General features: G+C 36.8%; 1 protein-coding gene across 5 annotated transcripts in view; it reads right to left on the reverse strand.

Moving 5' to 3' along the window:
• Positions 1-21,577, reverse strand: part of FucTA (glycoprotein 3-alpha-L-fucosyltransferase A) — a 301,606-nt gene that overhangs the window by 238,464 nt on the left and 41,565 nt on the right. For 2 of the 5 annotated variants that reach the window (XM_090414647.1, XM_090414643.1), the window contains exon 1: positions 3,303-3,370. The exons of the other annotated variants lie outside the window; for them this stretch is intronic. The gene's annotated coding sequence lies outside the window, so the exon portion shown is untranslated. Of the gene's footprint in view, positions 1-3,302; positions 3,371-21,577 lie in introns of those variants that run through there. 5 annotated transcript variants of the gene reach the window in all.

A 21,577-nucleotide genomic window follows, 5' to 3' on the forward strand; every position in this document is an offset into this window, starting at 1 on the left:
CAGTGAAGTTGCATTTGGCATTTTTAAAATGCAGTTTTAAGAATAATTATGACACCATTCGAGTTACGTTACGAGCATAACCACTTAAATACTTGTAAAATGATGCAAATACAAATTCTGACCAGTCTTGGTTATATAGACAAAATTTATTCCTTCTGTATTATCTGAAAGCAGCAATTAACAACGATAAATAATTATGTAAAGAAAGAGCATTCTCAAAATCATGTCAAGTTATGCAGATAACCGCAAATAAAGAATCCTCAAAAATTAAATAGAAAAATTTAAATGCGAGAAACTAGAATCAACAGCATGGGGAAGTATGACAGGACTACCTAAGGGGCAACTAAAACAAAATTCAAATAAAAAAAAACAACAACTTTGTGTTGATTTCGAAACTGTTTGGTTTGGAACAAAACAGAAAAGGCGCCTACTTTTAAAATAAAGAAAGGTATATTAACTTCAGAAATATCCCTTCTCAATCTAAAATAATCAAACCTTTTAATGATATGTGTTATTTATTAAATATTTAGTATCTTCTATTTAAATAGCACAGCAAATCAATGAGTAAAATTTTAAACTGCTACCAAGTCAAAACATTTGATAAGCAGTGGCCGTTTTACTAATTTAGAATTTGTTTTCAAAAAAAAAAAAAAATCAGCGAAATTTTACCTATGCAATATACTAAATATGCATTTAAAAGCGTTAAATGTTTACAGCGATATTTAAATTCGTGATATGTTACAAGGTTTGTTCCTGAAACAAACGAGCCATGGAAAGGGGAAAAGGAAGAAGGTAAGAATAACCTGTACAACGATCTCAGTAGTTCGGTTGTTTTGTAGTTTCCTGTCATAAAATGAACTTTGAACTGAGAGAACATGATGTCATACTCGGCCTCGACTAAAATCTGCGCGTGAAGCACAACCTAGTTAATTGAGCAAGGAAGCGCTTTTATTAGATTAACAAAGAATGCCCCACTACAGCTACGTTCCTGCTGTGTCCGACAAGAGCGAATAACTGAAGCCCATCCCTGCGGAACCTTTTTGTAGACGTGCGAAATTAAAACAAACTACTGCTGCACTGAATGGCTCATAGTTAAGTTTGAACTCGGTATGGATTTCTAAAGTAAATTCAGACGAAAATTATTGCAGACCCATGGAGTAGAACGTGCATTTAACACCGCTTTTGTGAAACGAGGTAAACAAAGATCGGAAGGAAGACCAAGGTCATTTTTCTTCACCCCACGGGCAAACTACTAACAATGCAGGTGTCTTGCAAGTAGCCTTAAGAACGTTCGCTGAAGACTTGCTAGGTGCACTCCTGTTGAACGAGCACACGAATAAATAATGAAGACCGTAATAAGCGACAGTTGCCCTCGCATTTAGCGAAATTTTTATTTTCTATTTAAAACAGCAGTTTGCTGAAAGTAAGTTGAACTCAATGAAAACCATTTTTATTCGCTGCGCCTAAATATAAACTGAAGGGAGTCAGGCCCCTTACTCGAAGTCATTGTGTACTTCCATATACCGTTAAGTAGCGCTGAACTTTAAGTACCAGGGAGGTGAAGCGGGTTGTGTGTCAACAGGTAAAAGAATGTCTTTTCCCCCTCCGCATGCGCTACCACAGAGCCCTAAGCATACCTAGAGGGCGGAATCTCAAGGTCGCGATCCGTTGGTAATTGGAATGCAGCGTACGGAGGTGTGCTGGATTGTTTGTTGCAAAGAATCATTTGGGACAAACAAAGTGCGATCAATTAACTAATCGATATCGACCCAAACGCCATTGCACCATCCATCTGATGCAGTTCTAAGAAAATTACCACCTTAACAGCAGGGTTTCGGCTAAGGAATTCGGTCATGTCTATATCGAGGAAATCTATTTCCTTTTTTTTTTTTTTTTTGAAAGCAGTGCTCGACTTTTTCCTAAGAAATCGTTACTATCCAAACTGATCTATTAGGATAAGGTACTGTGATGAGCGTGGAGGGGGATGAGATGAGGATACAATAGCAGAAATAGTAATGTCCGCTGAGTGTTGTCACAAAATAACCAGAGAATCCACATACTGCTTGGTTCTCATAACTGCGAAATTTATCTCGCTATGTTTTGTTTTCTTTCGATCAGCGCAGTACAAATAGGATCCACAGCGTATATTACCTACGTTTCAGTTATCTCTTCACCGTAGTTGTAATAGTACAAAAAAGACAAATGAATTATCTCTCGTCGATTTTTGCTTAATGCTTTATCAAAACTGCAATTTCAGAAGACGATTCTGGACAACAAGTTGCATAACGCTATATTTTAACCGTGCTTGTTTCCAAGTGACTATGGTGTGATAATGCTCTACTGTTTCACGTGAATTCGCTCGTCACATGATTTTCTAAAGAAAGAGTCAAGGTTCAACTTTTTTTTTTGAAGAATCATTTTGCCGATAAAGGTAAAATGATCTCGGTTACGTGACAGCCAAATGATTATTACTTGATTTAGTAGAATTGCATTTATGCTAACAGATAATGAATATTTTGAGCGTACCGTTTCAAGTAAAAATATAAAAGTCAGCAAATCACAAATACCGTGACTCGAACGGCCTTTGTGTGCAGGAGCAGGTGCCTCTGTGACAACACCTGCTTTCTCCATTAATGCGCATTAAAATCGTTAAGGATATTTGTAGAAGGAAACATTGATTTACTCTGCCGTTTTCTGCAGGTAATATTTAAAATAAAACTTCCGCTCATCGAGTGTTAAAATAAACCAACTATTATTGACTGTCAAACCCATTTCATGTTATGTTCTCATTTGCTAAGAATAACCATCAAGAATGACTCAACGAGGCTTTTAAAGTTTCAGATAAACCACAATTTCAGTGTACATTAGTTAAACGCTTAAAAATTTGCCCCGTATAAGTAGCGCTATAAATCAGTAAAATAATTCGACCTTTTTCGAAGATCATTTAAAATACTTGAGCGAGTACGAAACAGTGCAGTGTTATCCCACACCATAGCTAATTACAATAAGACAGTTATGATTAAAGAATAGCGTTATTGAACTTGCTGTCTAGAATCATCTCAGTTCACCGAATGAATGCTTAAACTTTCGTTCTCTTTTAGTCAAATTAAGAAATGTCTCTTTTTTCTGAGAAATTATAAGTTATACAATACTTTAAGTATAGTACCGAGAAATATTTTCTGTAAGAAAAAAAAAAGTCAAATAGTAGGGTATTCTTTTGATAGAACGATAGTAGTTAACAGGATTCCCTTTCAAGTTTTATAGTACAAACTTGAACTAGTTCATTTCAGCATCCGGCTTACCTTTTAGTCATCGAAATTCTGCATAAATCCAATAAGCTAAGCCACCATCTTCTCTGCCGTTCTTGTTGCAGACGCCCACTGCACTCAAGCAACCACACAGGTGGGGAAAGGGCGCCTCCGAGATGATAAAAACAAAAACTTAAGTTGACGTGACAAAGTTACGCCCCCTTGCGATTATTAGTTCTACGTAAACTATTTTATCGACAACCTTTGCGACGGTTCTTAACGGGGAGGATAGATAATGATATCGCGGCACCAACGAGTCGTAGCATCGAGATCAATAAAAAACACCTCGAGTACAACGTTGACAACTTACAGGAGTTAAATGCAAGGAGTAACACCTATCGAAGAGCTGAGAAAGTGCATACGAAGGCAAGTACAGTGCCATTAATTACACAATTAATTTCTTCCCTAATGATTAAAGAATATAAGAATTCATTCAATTCTTTTATGTAAAATGAACTAGTTAAGATAAGTATTCCTATTTAAAAAAATTGTTTAAAGTTTACTGTTTAGGAACTGTTCGAAGACTCATTTGATCATGTGGAGCATTAATTTGGTCCTAATGAGGTACCCGCTTTCAAATCTCGTATTAAAAAAGTGCAAATCTGAAACTTCGCGAGTTGGAATGCAGCACCGCAATAGAGGAAAGTGTGGTAATTAACCCAACACTAACTACGCAGCAAGCGATAACACTGGACATCCATTTTTATTGTTACTTTATTTATTTATTTGGCAGTGGGCGCCAGGGATCAGGTTTTCCATATCATTCACGCTCTAGAAAAACTAATGCTGCTTTCCATAGTTTTGTTTTCAAGGGAAATAGCGTGACTTTTTTTTTTTTTTTTAAATTATTGTCCAATTAAGGAGAAAGATTTTTTTCAAAAATCACACACGGATCGTTCGCAGTAGTTGCAATGGCAAGTCGCTGCACAGCTTAAGTCTGTTTATATTTAAGTAACTCCTATTATAATGTAAACAATGCACTTCCCATGACACTTATATTAGAGCTGATACTTAAGGGCAAATTGTGGTCAAGTCTGCGGTCTTTTCGGTAAAACAGTGGACTTGGCCACAATCCGAGGCTACTGCTTGCAAAATTTCTTCGTACAATATCTGTAAAATGAAGGCATTTTATAAAAAATTAAAAATATCGATAAAAACAAGAATAAAACTTCTTATCCATACACCTTATTGTTGATAAGACACTGGCGATTCTAAGTATGCCATTCATTATGTTCATCCACAGACCAAATATTATTTAACTATTTTTGTAAACTATTGGCCAAGTTACTCAAGGTCTGAGTTCAGTACCTCCTTCCAGACCGTTGGTAGTGAAGGTTATTCAACTGCATACTTGAACGCCCAATGTCTTCGATGTAAGCTTTAGATCATTTCTGTCTGAACATGCAGGGATTTCAGGCCATTCTAAAGAATCAGCTGCTATTGATATTTGTACTCTTGCTTACAGCAAATTATTCCTATCGATAAATAATTATGCAAACTCTGTGCGTACTATTCAAGTGCGTGGAATAACTGTAGAATTAATAATGGAGCTAAGGCAACAAGCAGCGTTGCCAACATTGCTTGTTGCCAACTGGCTAGCAATTAATTGTGGCAATTTGAGAAAGTATCGTAAACTTAAATGTATGGTGTTTCGACAGGTTTGCTTGGGTAGTCGAGGAATAGAGTCTCCGCTGTGCAATCCTACAGGCTTTGTGTTTCCGATCCCAAGTGGAAGAGTGAAAAAACGAGACTTTCCCCCTAATGAGTTAGGCTAATATAAATCTTTTGGGTGTGAAATCTATCCTTCGTAACCTCAATTGTGAAGACAGTAAAATAGTTAAGATGTATTTCGCATCACTGATACCAGCGAGTAATATAATCAACTATTTCAGCATTAACGTTTCACTTTCCTACAAATTTACAGATAAATGAACCTTAAAGAGCTGACAGAACATGCAGCGGGTGTCAATTAACTGCTAAAACATCTTTCATTTGCGACAAAAAGGATTCCGTACCACTCTAGTTCTGACGGACGAACAATACAGCTTCCTGTTCTTTCTCGCGTAAGCCGAATAAGGCTTAATGCTGAACTTCTTTGGATTCCTTCCTTCACGCGTGCTTCATAATCGTATTATGACCGCTCCATCTTTTCGTTTCAGATCTTCGCAGCGTTTCTTACATTTCTTCTGCTTCGTATGTTACTACACGCCAGCTTACATTGCTGGGTATTGCCATTCCTTATTTAGTTGTGTATGAAGGTCAAGCAGTAGTAACTCTACATAAACTAGTATGGCACTACTACTAGACGTGATAAGCAAGAATCTTTCACTGGTTTGAAAGTATTTGTGCCTGTTTCAGGTTATTGCCAAACGACAACAGTATCACACCAGAAGATGAATATCATTTACGAAGTCGATTCCCCCCCCCCTTCCACTTAAGTGGAAGGGGGGGGCGGAGAATAATGAATCCTTTAAAGGAAAGGGATTCATTGCGAATACTGATGTCACAAATTTTGATCTTAAATGGAATTGAAATGGCCGATTCATTTACGCCCAAGCAGCCAAAGTAGGAGCAAGTGCATTATGTCTAAATGGCGCTCATTTTCTGACCTGTTTGTATGCACTCTGTAAGGAAAATCCCTGCCACCTCCTTATTACACCGGCTGACTTCCCTTTAGCTTTTATTATATATACAATACATACACACACACACGAGAGTGGTCTGAAAAGTTCTCAGCCTCGACCATAGATCGCAACATTATCGGCAAGATTTCTTTCCCTAAGTTGGTACATCTCATAAGCATCCATGTGAAATTGCAAGTTATTCTATCAAGTAGTTTGTTTTATACAGCTGTCTGAAGCAAAAGTGTTGTCTGTAACCCTTGAAATGGATGAAATTGAGTATCGTGCGGTTATAAAATTCTTTGTAAAAGAAGGTTTAACGCTAAAAGAAATTCATTCGAAGTTCGTAAAAGTTTATGGACACTCTTCTCCTTGGTTTTCGACAATTAAGAAATGAGATGCCGAGTTTAAACGTGGTCGTACCATCCTTGAAGATGATCCACATGAAGGACGTCCAAAAAGTGTAACACCACCAGAAATCATTCATCGATTGCACGGCATGGTATTGGATGACCGGCGAGTCAAAGTGCGTGAAATTGCTGAGCTTATAGGCATTTCAAAAGAACGTGCAGGATATATTTTGCATGAAGAATTGCAAATGAAAAAAGCTTTAAGTATGAAAGATGTTTTTTTTTTTCCTTCTGAAAACTGAGTCTTTGTCACGAATTTTTTTTTTTGTCTAGTCTGGTTAAAAGATCGGAATGATATTCCCCGGTTATTGTTTTACCCTTTCCTAGATTTCTGCGTTTGCTCACAGCAGATCAAAAACGCACCCATGAAAATCTCTGAACAGTGCTTGGAGCGTTTTAACAATTTCACCATTACACAACAGAATCCAAACAGCAGTCAAAACAGTGGACAGAAGCCGGTTGTTCAGCGCCAAAGAAGACAAAGTCGGTTCCATCAGAAGGGAAGGTCATGGCATCGGTATTTTGGGATGCTAAAGGTGTTTTGTTTATTAATTATCTTGAAGAGGGTAAAACAATAGCCTGGAAATATTATTCCGATCTTTTAACCAGACTAGACGAAAAAATTCGTGAGAAAAGACTCAGTTTGCAGAAGAAAAAAAATAATCTTTCATCAAGACAATAAACCTGCCCACAAAGGTGTTTGGGCAATGGGAAAATTAATGGTTTTGCACTATGAATTGTTGGAACATCCACCCTATTCCCCAGATTTGGCTCCCTCTGACTTCTATCTCTTCCCAAAACTAAAACTCTTCCTCGCTGGTTAGCGCTTTTCTTCGAATCAAGGGGCGATTGCAGCTCTTACGGAAAGCCACTACAGGGAAGAGTACTAATGGCGCTGGAGCATCGCTGGAATAAATGTATTAGTCTTAAGGGAGATTATGTTGAAAAATAAAAATAATTTTGAAATTAAAAATTTGTTTTTTCATTGTTTGGCCGAGAACTTTTCAATACCACCCTTGTATATATATCCTACTCATTCTGTTGTGGGGAATTGAAATGACCAACAACAGAATGAGCGCATTTTGTATCATATTCTGTCGGAGTCGTCGTCGACAGAATACGCTACAGTGGTTTTTAAATGCAACCGTGATCTGACATTTGCTGATCTTCAACTTTAGAGGAAGTATTTTGTATCCTCTCCTTCCTACAGTGAGTAGAAAGAGAAAGTTCAATGTAGCTTACCAACCTTTTCATAATAACAAAACGCTGAAGCAGCACTTGTAATAACACACACAATCTTTCGTGCAGGGCCATATAATTGCGTGTGCTCGGCAAGAAGAGAGATCTCCACTTCATTACAATTTTTTGTGTGTGTCTGTTTTCTTTACAATCAGAAAACTGTGACCTGATTAAAAACAAACTGCATCGAATGAAGTCATGCAATTTTAATTATTTTACAAAATTATAACTTATCAATCGTGAAACATTAACGCGTTTTGTATTTTAGAGTCATACACAGCAGAACAGGTGCTGCTGATATTTTCAGCAGCACCTGTTCTCTATTCTAATACGCAAACGTGATCCCTCCTGTACATCGTTAGAGCAATTCCTGAAAGGCAAACCAACGCCTCACAGTTTATATGCTTAATAAGCGTTTAGAATATATACTTTTCCGTTAAATTAAATTTTTATTTTTCATAATTAACATCGCAAGAAAGAAAATAAAGAAGCACTAGTAACATGACAGTTAGGATCAAGATCAGTATTGATTTTAAAAAAATAAATAAATAAAAAAAATCCAATTTCATCCTTATGAATCCGGAAACGTTAGTAGTACGGTGGATAGGTTGGCCAAGGGTTGTGGTTATTTGGTATTACGGCTGATAGACCAGTATATTATGCCTGTTAATTGCGTGTGTTCTTAGAGCTGGTTTGCTATTTTGCAGCATGAAAATTCTGGGTATCCGAGAGGAGAAACCTTTCGGTTTCGCCCTCTAATAAGCAGGATGGTAAGGCCTTAGAGGGTGAAGAAAATCATCTACCACCGAAAACTTTCACTACCACCACAGCGGATTCGAAGTTGTAAACCGGAGGTGCAATCCTCTCGTGCCTTTGCATAATTTTTGACAAGTTAAAATAAAGCCGACTTGGCTTAGTTAGATGTTCTCTGACAGTTAAGACCAAAACAGGGCTAACTAAACTATCTAAATAAATAACACACAAACAACAATAGTTTGTCTTGTGGTAAAACATAATAGGACAAATGCCACGAAAAAGCATATTACGCTTAAAAAAAGAAGAACTATTTCACGTCTACATGAAACCGAATAAAAACTATCATTCTAATGGAAACACTTATAATCCTAGCTAGGATTCAAAGAACCTAATCTAGGTATTTAGAATGAAAAGGAGAATGAGGATGGGATACTATTTTAGTTACTTGAAATTCAGGCACTCGATATAAGATTGTTTTCCGAAAAATCCAGGACATTTGAATATTATCAATAACTCGTAACCACATGTTACGAGTTATTAATTTTCATAGTGCACCAAACTGTTCATTTACAATAATTTATTCCCACTTTTCATCCTACCAGAACTGTGCTTTCTATTTAAAAACTGGCATTTCTAAAATTTCTCAATAAGTGGAGATGCAGCAATTAGTAAGAAAATATGATTTGTAATGGGAGTTCAAATTAGATTTTAACGCAACTAATTGCTATTAATCCTGCTGCAATCTCAATTAAATAGAAAGTTATAAATACTCTAAATAGCTCGGATCATTTTATGATTAACCATATTTATTTAGAAGAAAATATAGCAGTGTATAGACAGTGTTATCGCCAATTTCAAGCTATTTTCAGAATATACGAGAATCTCAGAATATACTCGTACTAAGAAAAGCAAGTGAAATTCGTCTCCTTAAAGTCTCGGCAACAAAATTCCTACATCCCCCCCCCCCCCATCACAAAAAGTGAAGAGAGGAATGAAGATCTCCAAGGAAGGCAATCTCCACTGTTACTGATTAAAGAATGAATCACGCACAATGAGACAAAAGAATCTTCAAAAGTATAAAAGAAAAACATTTCTTAATGGATAATTTAATAGAATGAGCTAATACGATTAGCATTACTCCATTCGTATTACTGCATCTATAAATGGTTTGTGGCGTTCGGTATTGTACAGCAAGATCAAAAGATACCCTTCAAGTATTCGACAACTTCATTTATTATACACGTCACGCTACTTTAACCGTGATATGAATGAAGTAATCCTATTACTAAAATATCGAACCGAAAGGCTTAAATATCCTACGGCACCAAAGCATATTCCAAGGGTGGACAAGCTTTTGTCATTCCGTCTGTTCCTAACGCACTTCGAAAATAAAATTTTGATTACGTGCTCTCGGTTCGGGAGGCATTCGTTGCGTCACGCCTTCTGTTTTTAGATCTGAAAACATATTTTGAATACAATTTCATATCTCAAAGTCTTACACGTGGCTCGTTCAAAAAGCGAAATAAATTCACCGCGCAACTATGAATACCAAAGGACAATTTTAGAGCACTGAGCTTTGTCGAAAAATTTCCATTCTAGTCAGAAAGGGTGGAGTGGTGTTCTAATTTTAAGACGCCCATTAAGTCGTCACTCGGTAGACCATCCATAAAATATAGATCACGAGACCGAACCACTTTCACGTGTGCTCCAACTTTTACTTTTTATCACCTTCTCCTTTCCGGTGTGTGACGCTAGCAGATGTTCAAGGAATCTTAAGCAAGCTTCATCTGCATGTGAAGTCTTGTCTTCCGTGTGCTCACGCAACCGAACATTTAGTAGAATGCTTAAACGGAGGACATCGCTGAATTAACATGCCCCATTTGATGGACATTGACGTTTGCTTGTTAACGCGTAGTTCATTTGCGGATGCTTGGGCCAAGAGAAAAAACGTTCAAAACGCAACCAAAACCACCACACTTAACGTGTTACAAGCATGCGACTAACCATTCCCCATTTAAAGTTCGGTCGATTATATTAAGTAGATTTTAAGTTACATTTTACTTCTTGGGTAATAATCACACACAACACTTTGTTCATGATTCTGGTGACAGCAAATTAGATCCTATGTTCAAGTGTATCGACCAAAACTCAATAAAATTCTAATTTTCCACATTCCCACTTTGCAGAATAACAAGATGTTCCTGTCAGTAGCATAAATAACACTGAACTAAAGAATTGATGACAAAAAAAAAGAACGAAGTCCAATGAATGATTATCCAATGATGTAGCAGAGGAAATTTACCTGTCAAAAAGCAGACCTTCGAACACGAAGAATGAAAGTTCTGAGAAATGGAGTTAGAGCCGAGAAGGCTGACAGACGTCGTCTAGATGAAGCAATGACAGTGGACTAGGATGGGGAGGGGGAAGAGCGGCGACATGTTGGTGTTCGGTCAAGTAAAGAATTTTAAATCCCACAATTTAATTAATCTTCGAATGGGAGAGGAAAAAATGGTAAAAACCTCTTCAATAAGACAAAACGGTTTCTAGTTCGAGTAACTCCCATTTCAGTGATATGTGCGCACTTTTTCCAGATTTCCCCCACCCTGGATGTATTACTACCACTGCTCGATATTAAATCATGTTCTGAGAGCTCCTTTCATTCCAGTCGAATAAATTTAAATTTTTCGAAATTCAAATGATCACACAAAACTAGCTTCTTAAAAAATGATTATATAAAAGTTAAAAACAGTTACACTGAATATGATTTTAAAATATTCTATTTTGTAACGAGAAAGAAGTAAACCTGAGTGCCTATGGATGTCGAAATCCTAGATCTTATGTTTAAGGTGCTTGGTTTAATTAAACCTTACAATCTCTCCTCCAACCCATGCCCACAATAGGCCGTAGGCATGAAAGTCGGTGCCTTCAAGAAGTACATGAATTGCAGTACTAGGCGTGAGAACCGTCCTGCTTATTGCAGGTCTGAAGTAACTCGGAGAAAAAAAAAAAAAATTCGAATTCTGAGCAGCATTTCCAGCTTTTCTAACTCATAGCCCACTTAAATTACTAATACCTTTATAATCATTAGCGCTGGAGTAAAACCGTCATTCAAAAGTGAAGCATTTATGCATGATTCTTAGAACAATTCCTATAATTCCTTCGGTTATTCGGCGTGAACGACAACAGTATATGGTAAAAACCTTATCACTCGAGCACGTGCGATACATAAGAGAAACGTGCAGTGTTAAGAGCAGTAAACAAGAGATTCTGCACGGTTGGGCTTTAACAGTCAAGATATCTGGTTGGCCGAGTTCAGATTGCAGCAAAGAGACTAAGGCTATGGTAAAAGTATATTATGTCGATAATTTGCATATTTTAGGTAGGTTTGTCTTTTCGGGTAGGAAAATCCCTTTCCCTTGCGTATTTAGACTGCCTAACTCACTTCATTTGAAATGTTCTTGTAGCGTAAACGCTCCTCGCACTCCAGATAACATTCGAGCGAATGCCTTTAAGCTACTTCCTGCTGGGTACAAAACCTCAGCATCAGAATAGAAATCTGAAACCATTCAAGTGAGCGAAGCCATTATCTTTTCTGCAACCCTTCCTGCAAACAATGAACTTCGGTTATATGTCAAAGTAAAAAGAATTCAGGAACAACTGCTTCTCAGTTGTTCTCGTAGATATCTTGAACTACGGTATAATTGAGTAACTGGATTAGTGAAGTAAAAAGAAATCGACGGTTGCCATATTTAAAAATTAAAGATAATATTAAATTTTACGTTTGTGTATTAGAAGGCATAATTACATATCGCTCTAAACATATTAAAGAGTAACAAAATCCATATCCAAGAGTGTTCTTTTATGATCAACCGAATATCATTGATAATTTTGATTGTAACAGTATTATAATCGCTCAGCATTTTTTTTTTTTTTTATATTCGTATATCAATTATCTTTTCAGGTGCGCACCAACTTGGGATAAGTGAACAGAACAGCTGTTCATTGGAATGAAAAACTTCCCGTTAAGATACAGAGGACCATTTGGAATTAGTGCATAGGGTCCAAAGATCATATGTCTGATTTGCCTGCAAATCCAGCGTGATCTAACAATCAGTTTTTTTTTTTTTGCTTATTTATTCTGAGAGAAAATCCGACATTTCTTTCGACATTGGAAAATTGTCATTAAGTAAACATGAACAGGATCAGGATGCGAACTTTTCTTCACTAGGTACAAGCCATAGAAAAGATAATAAACATTAGAAAAGATAATAAACAAGAGAAGGTGAAACCATAAGTTGAAAAGTGAAAGGTGTGTGTGTGTGTGTGTGTGTGAGGGCCATGCGGATGTGGTTTCTGTTATTTATTTAAAAATGGAGGTATGGAAGTTTGTTGCTTAATATTGATCTGATACAAGTACGTAATGTCACGCTTTACGGACAGAAGGCAAGAGGAAATGGTAGCTACACAGCACGTAAGATACTTGCAAAACTATTTGACAAAAATAGTGGAGTCATTATCGATCGTCTGTAGGTATGTACTGAGGTTACTTAGGGCAGCACACTGGATGTTTCAGACATTCAGATGACCTTAACTTAAATATCGAATTTCTTTAATCTGAATATTAAATGACATCGATAAACCAACCTTTTGCATTCAACTGAAAACAAAGTAAAAACAGATTTCAAAATTTTGTTCGTCTGTGTTAGAAATCCAGGTCAGTATAATGAAATCGCGACTAGTTTCAGAGTAATCTGGCCTCGTGCAATGGTAGTACGAAAAAACTATTTCTGACTTAGAAAAACTGAAAACTTTTTTCCCAATATCAAAAGAAGAGAAAATTGTAGGTAATCATCGAGCCGTGATGCACACACACACGTGCCTTTCGTACGCTATTGTTTAGTGAAAGTGTTACAAGGCTGCAGTAGTTAGAGGGAAATGATGGGCAGAGGAAAATATATGAATCAGATGATGACCTAGTAACCTGAAGTGACGGTAGAGTGGCTGAAGTATACGAAGTGCGTACGTTTCTAAGTGGGTTACTATATCTGATGCACTTTGCGTTGTCATTCCATATTTATAGAGACACCACTACGTATTGCTGGATACTGTGCAATCGGCAATGCAGCCATTGGACAAAATTGGTATTATTGATCGGTAAATGTTCTTGATTTAAGTGTTCCAAACTCTTGTCAAAAGATAAAGGAACGTCAAGAGATCTGCGAACAAATCTTTCGCTTCGTGTTGTTATATATACAATGCATTCAGTTGTGTGAATAAGGAATACACCATTAGCAGTGTGACGATGCTGTCTCTTGAGGCCTGTCAGCAGATTACAGTTATCAGTCGGTGTGCTCGGAAAACTAATCAACCTAAGATCTAAATGAACAAGCGCCTATTAACGAGTTATTTCAGTAAAGCGAGTAGATGATTAAGGGGAGAAATCCTACATGCTGAATTAGATAATAGGTATTATTATAGAAGTAAAGGATTACCATTTAACACTTCAGAGTTCGTCCAGAAATTATACAACAGAGAAAAGAAATCGGGTTATGTGCAATGGCAAATGGGAAGGAGATATAAAGAGCAATAAAAAAAAAATAATAAAGATTACTTTTCAAGGGAATCATTTTGCTCAGAGTTTATATTAAAGTCTCTGAGCAAAATGACCATGAGAACAATAAAGAACTGGATTTTTAAAAAGTTTAAATTAACTATTTATAAAAAAAGTTGTATTAATATTTACAAAAAAATTCCGCTTATTCACATAAAAAAAAAAGAACACGACTGTCATTATTCGCTTTAAAACAGCAATTATAAAAGAAATGATAATCACTTCTTACGTTGCTATAATTTGGAGTCTAACGGGAAACTTTTGGGAAGCAATTTTGGTCTTCAATGAAGTTCGTACATCTGGTCCACATTCTTACCAATCAGTCTAAGGTTTTGCTGTTTACAAGATTATATAAAACAATGCATCAACACATACACTAAATAAATAATATGAATTTCATGACGAAATTCAAAGTTAGACGTCGCTTAAGGATCGAAGCTAGATAACTGGATGGAAAACTCCATGTAGACATTAAGAAGTGGGGATAAGGGACCCGTTCTTCTGGCCTAATTGATCAGTCCTCGCCTTTTCATAATGCACACCATTAGGTGTCCACCTGGATAATAAACGAAAGAGGATGAGTTGGATATTTGGGAAAGTCCACCAAACTGTATGCTACATTGTTTAAACGAAAAACAAAACGATCATAACACGGAGCTATGCCGAATGTCACGCCAACTAGGAAATCGAGGGTTTCATTAAGGAACAAAGACGAACACCGAAACGTTAGCTACTGGAATACACTTGTCCCCAAGTATTAAAGATAGGACCATAACGAAAGAAATATCAAAGAATTAGAAAAGGCAAAAGAAAGAAAGGAACTGGCAAAAGAATTAGAAAAGTGAAGGAACTCTGAGTAATCATAAAAGGAAACAAGTTAAAAAAAAAAAAAAAGATTGTTCTTGTTGGAGATTTGGGTAGTGGTCTCATATGTGGAGATGAAATTCAACTCCCACCTAAAGACAGTCAAACAGTCATGTCCACGACGAGATTCGAACTCGCAGCCTGATGGCTGGAGAATACACCCGTTAACCACTGAGCATTACGAGAAACTACACAGGCCAATAGTCTGACTTCTAATTCAGCAGTTAGAACTGAAGGAGGTATAAGAATATCGTATGATTTAAAATGCGATCCGAGACAAAGGTAACGCTATCTTCATGCATTTGTCTACACGGATCACCTCGCAAATAGCATTAAACCTGATATCAGAACTGGAGATATTCAAATCAGATGTTATGTGGATGGCATAGCCCTAAAATAAATTTTTATAAGTCTTCGGGATTAAAATGAATCTGATGCAACAAACTTGGTATGAAAATTAACTACAAAAAAGAAAATTGCAAAAACGTCATACGTCATAGAAGAAAAATGCGTTATGAATAGAGAATCAACAGAATATTTCAGCCATTAAGTACAATTTTAGCGAAGTGGCGATATAAATATGGAAAGAGAACAGGATAAATGAAGCTACTGTGCAACGTTAGAATCCGATAAAAGAGAAACTGGCCAAGATACTGAACTAGAAGCATATAATACAGTGTTGAAAAAACCCATTTTAACCTGTGGATCTTAGAGTTGATCAAAGATTACAGGTCACAGAATAAGAGAATTTGAAAAACGTAAGGGGAGTAAACAGATGTCAACAGTGGCGGAATATTAAGAAAGGAATCTGACATTACTATATAGCAGGCCTGCACAACATACGGCCCGCAATGCTATTTATTTTGGCCCGTCTGCCTGATTGAATTATTTAATCATACGGGGGAATATGAAATTAGACGATTTTTTCCCAGCGTTGAATTAAATTTTTACTAAGACTCTGCATGTTTACGTTCATGCGATTAATGTCACAATCATGTTTCTTTCCACTCGACAATAAATTGAATTTGGAGTTATTCTCACGGTCGTATTTAATAACAAATTATTACAATGGTTTCGAGGTTTCGTTAGCGCTGGTGTCGCTGCGGGGAAATTCAAAGTTACATCTCCGTGATAACGACTTGATGTCTCCGAACGAGAACGAATCGTATTACACAAAGTTGGCCGTGCCTTGACTGGCTTTGGCAGTGTAGTGGTTGGTTGTAGCTGGAGCAATACATTTTATAACTGTTATCATAACCTGCATTATTGTGAGTTTTTCATCATTAGTTTTTTGTAATTAATATTGTCAATCTCGACACAATGAGCTTAGGTAAAAAGCGTAAAATAGATTCCGAACATAGAGCATTTAACCCTGAGTGGACAAACAAATATATTTTTACGTTGTTTAAGGGCAGAATAGTGTGCATTGTTTGCCGGGAATCTATCGTTGTACTAAAAGAATACAATCTGAGACGTCATTTTGAATCGAAACATCCTAACCTTGGCAAGTTGGATGCAAGTGAAAAGCAAATAAAAGCAGCAAAGTTATTGAAAGTCCTTAGCAGTGAGCAACAAGCCTTTAAAAAAGTGACATCTGCAAATAAAGTTGCCACAAAGGTAAGCTTAAAAATATCACAAGAAAAAGTTTGTGCTGGCAAATCATTTACTGAGGGAGAGTTGATAAAAAAAAGTGCCTGATGATTGCCGTTTCCGAATTGTGTCCTGATAAGAAAAATAATTTTGAAAATATCAGTTTGTCCCGTATGACTGTTCAGCGCAGGGTGGCTGATATTGCCGAGGATCTTAAAGATAACCTGCAAAAATCGGCTAGTAAATTTGTCTATTATTCGCTTGCTATGGATGAAAATACTGACATGAAAGATACTGCACAGTTTTTAATAAATATAAGAGGCGTTAATAAGAATTTTGAGGTGACAGAGGAGCTTGCTGGTTTGTGTTCAATGAAAGGAAGAAGAGCAGGAAAGGAGATCGCTGAAAATGTAAAGATGTGTGTAACCGAAAAACTATATCCTTAAATTTCAAGAATTTAGTAGCAGTTTGCACTGATGGTGCTGTCACATTTATTGAACAATATGCAAGTAAACCATTGACAAAATTTCACTGTCTAATTCATCAGCAGGTGTTCAAAGGTTTTGCAGTTTGATCATGTGATTAAAGTAGTATTTTCTCTGGTCAACTATATTCGAGCTCGGGGTTTGAAACACAATGTTTCAGGCGTTTCTAGAAGAAAATGATGCCGAGTACGGGGATCTACCATACCACACTGGTGTACGTTGGTTGAGCCGCGTTAAAGTTTTGTCACTCTAAAATATGAACTAGTTGAATTTTTGGAATCTCGAGAAGATATGGAAAAATTCGCAGAAATAATGGATAAAGAATGGAATCAAGATTTATTTTTCTTGTGTGACATTTTGGATCATTTGAATGACCTTAACTTACAGCTTCAAGGAAAACATAAGTTTGTTTTTCAGTTAATGTCTCTTATAAATGCATTCAAAATGAAATTAAGTTTGTTTGAAAATCAACTTGCTAAGGGGGGGGGGGATATGCCACATTTCTTAACTTGTCGACAGAATCTTCCATCATAATATCATTTAATGGTGGATGGAAAATATAAGAAGCACATATCACTTCTAAGTGAGGAATTTCAAAAAAGAATGCCATTCAGTAATGAAGACGATGTCCGCATAAAAGTGATTGAGGATCCATTTTCTGTCGAACTCCAGATGGAAGTTATTGATCTCCAGTGTTCTGAAAACTATCAGGTCAAGCATAGGGGGAGTACTTTACAAGAGTTTTATTCTATTCTGGATCAATGATATCAATTTAGAGGCCATATTAAGAACGGCCACTTCAAACATGACACCAAACTTGGATAAAATAGTGGCAACAAAGAAATGCAGTGTGTCACATTCAGTCACTGATATTTCACTGAGAATAAGTGCGATATTCTCAGTGAAATTATTAGTAAACTTTGTGTTTATGTTTAAGTTTTTGTTGAGAAAATTTGCAGCTATATCTGTTTGTAAATGATTTTGATTATAATTTTAACTCTAAAAAATTAAATATGCATATTAATTAGTATTTACTGTAGACCTAACAAATTTAGGTAAGTTTAGCTGCAGCGGACTAATCTAAGATTCTAGGTCCGAAGTGATCTGGCCCTTGGTCAGGTGGTCGAAGTTGAGTTTGGCCACCAAAGACGATCAAGTTGTGCAAGCCTGCTATATAGGAAAGCGTTACTAAGAACTAATATCAGGCGGTATGATTCTTAAACAGAGGAAAGGTTGGCAAAAACTGTTGTTTCGAAATGACACGAAAAAGAATCGAGTGAATGATGCAGTGCTTAGAAAACCGAAATATAAGAGCTGACAATATTAGAACCCTGACAAATTACAGATAAATCTTGGAGGAAAAGTTACTAGGAAGTTAGTAATACATAATTAAGTTAACGTTATTATTATCATCATCGTACATCCCTTGAAGTTATACAACAGACATCCAGAAAAATACGTGACTTGCGTACCAGTAGAAAGAAAATTCGAAGCACTTATTTAGCTTCTCCAGAATTACTTACAAGCCACATTTTTCTCCCTTAGATCTCACAATAATCCAAAAATAAGTTCCTTACGCATCTCTACACGAAGACAGAAATTATGTTGATTATTGCTAAGAATGGTAATGAAGATGAACAGTGATTATAACATGTATTTTGTTTTGTTTTAATGAATCAAACCATCTTGATAAAATATAAATAAAAATAACCCTTGTTTAAGCCACAGCACTAAAAATGTACTATAGGTTTGAGCCTGGGTTATAAAACCCACTTTAAATTGCTGCCAATCTCCTGCCTTCTGAATTCATAGCTCTCATGGCATTTTATTTTATTTATTATTATTTCAGAATAATACCATACAAGTAGGGATGCTGAAGATACATTTTAGGGAGCATACCACTTTTGTGCAATCGCGAAAAAAAACCTAAACTGCACGGGAATGAAATTCTGTCTATATTGGTAGGACCTGTATAGCTGTGGTCTGGAAGATGCATTATGGAAACATGGAGAACCGTTAAGGCTATTAGTTTATTCCAAAACTGGGAGAAATATTAATAACTGACAAGAAGCCTTATCGCTTTCTTAAAAAACACTGAAAAAATTAATAGAGGAGTATATTGAGAAAAAGAATACTAAAGATGAGGCTCTTTCATCCATAACATGAATACTGACCTTGCAATCAACGGAAGTAACTTCAGCAGCTATTAACTAGGCTAGAAAGTGCTAGAACTGGACTATACAATTGCCTTGAGAGCATTTTGGATAATAAAGGAGCATTTGATAATACTATTTATAAATCAATAAATGCCATGCTGCACCAAAACATATGTGGATGCATGGAATAGCAAATTATGAGCCAATCTAGGAGCAGAAGTGTCAACTAGGGAGGAAGTCTACAAGGAAGGGGGAACGCTGAAACCTTGTGGCAAATGAAATTTCTTAGTGAAACTGCTTTTACTACCAGGGATATGATGAAGGTATCCGAAGTATGCAAGTTTACACAAAAGTCAATCTGAGAAACTCAAACTGTTTTGTGCATATGCCAAAAGCAACTTATCAAAAACAAAAGGTGATGACAATCTTAATGGGTCACGTTTCACTAAAGACGCGATTAATAATTATTTCGAATGCAAGTCATTTAGTTTCGTGCTGTTGCCCACATTGTAGTTTCCTGATAACCAATTATATTCAGTTTAAAACATGCGCTTATATTATATTCAGAAAGCTTAACCATATTAATGATATATCTTCCACTCGGCCAACAAGCCTGGTTGGCCGAGTGGAAGCATACTCGCTCTTCAGCCCATAAAGTATGGTTTAATCCCAGGATGGCGTGGATGTTTATGAAAGTTTTTAGGTAGTTGATTTCCCACCGTTGGGGGCATGATGTAGCTTAAAACAGTTTCTTGTGCGATCTCTGGAGTAGGTGAATCATCTACGATAGTTTTATAACCTTTTGTGCTTTGGGATTCATATGACAAAATCATAGTCAGTGCGAGTCACGTTGTTAGCCGCGTGTGGCAGCGTTCACGTAGTAGGAATATGATATTTTGACTTTGAAGTGTACAATGGATCCATGAAGGACTGCAAGAGTATTTCTACTTGTATGCTTAGACGAGACACTGATTTGGTTGTGCTATTGCCCATCTTGGAATCTCCAATTCAATGAAAATTTATTTAAAAAATAAATAAAAGAAACAGAGCAGGTATATTTGTTATAAGAGAAGTTATCGGTCACTAAGGGAAGGAAAAGGAATATAAATTTGAAAAACATTTCGTTACTTGACGAACCAGCCCATACTGACTGCTTATGAGTGTTCCACACTCAAATTGTAAGACTCCAGAATCGTTTACCGCTTACTCTGTCAAAGCTCATTTGTTCATTACTCCTGGTTACTTTGGTTTATGTAATCTTGTATTATTATTATTATGGGCGACTCCAATGAGTCTTTAGACTCATTGAGGGAGGACTTGACATCATATCCACACAACTATTCGACATTCTCACAGTATCTATCATACCTTGCCTTGAACTCATTCATGGTCATAGCACCCACAACAGACTCTGGCAGCTTATTCTACTCATTTACCACGCTAAAAGTAAAGAACCCAGCTCTAACACCCTTACTAACCACACTCTTTCCCAGCTTCCATAGATGTCCCCTAGTCCTCCCACCACCAGTCCTGATCTCAAAGATATCCTCTGAATTAATCCTATAGAAACCCTTCAGAAATTTGAATGTCTCGATCACATCTCCTCTTTTCCGCCTATCAACCAATTTCTGCAACCCACTTTTCTTCAACCTGTTCTCATAAGGTTGATTCCATAGACCTGCTATCATGTTGGTCACTCGCCTCTGGATACTCTCAACCTTCTCTCCATCAAGAAGAAACCTAGGTGACCAAATTTGGGCACAGTAGTAGAGATGATGTGTTATCAAGAGGAACAATAACTTGCTTGTCTCTGCTCGTCAAAGTATTCTTCAGCAACCAAATGATTTGATGAGCTGATTTAGCCACTTTTGCAATGTGCCCCCTAAACTTCATCTCCCTATCCACTAACACTCTTAAGTCCCTGGCCTCATCAATCTCCTGGAGTACAGTTCCACCAATATGGTATACTGCTGCTAATCTTTTCACTCCAAAATGCATAACCTTACATTTTGTCACATTAAATTGACATCCATTCTCCTTAGCCCAGACCTCCAATCTATCCAAATCATCCTGCAAGATTTTGACATCTTCTACATTCACTATTGCCTTGCCCAATTTTGCAACATCAGCGAACAAATGAACCGTTCCTCTTAGATCCTTCCCTATATCGTTAATGAACATAAACAGTGGTCCAAGAACAGAACCCTGCGACACACCACTAGTCACAGGTAGGCTTTTGGACTCTACTCTTGAATAAACTACTCTCTGATATCTCTCCAACCACCTACCCATTGATCTCACCAGCCCTTTATCTATTCCCATATATTGCAGTTTAAGGATTAGAATTCCATGTGGTATCCTGTCAAAGGCCTTAGCCAGGTCCAGCAGTATCACTGTAAACCCATTACCCTTATCCAGTTCAGCCGTCACCATGTTATAAAACTTGATCAAGTTACTGAGGCATGATCTACCCTTCACAAAGCCATGCTCTACCCCATACATATCTCATTTTCATCAATCCATTCCTGTATTTTTCC

The sequence above is a fragment of the Typopeltis vanoorti genome, chromosome 25, assembly GCF_054136105.1.
Source record: "Typopeltis vanoorti isolate ZY-2024b chromosome 25, IOZ_Tvanoo_1.0, whole genome shotgun sequence".
In the NCBI taxonomy this organism is placed as follows: Eukaryota; Metazoa; Arthropoda; class Arachnida; order Uropygi; family Thelyphonidae; genus Typopeltis; species Typopeltis vanoorti.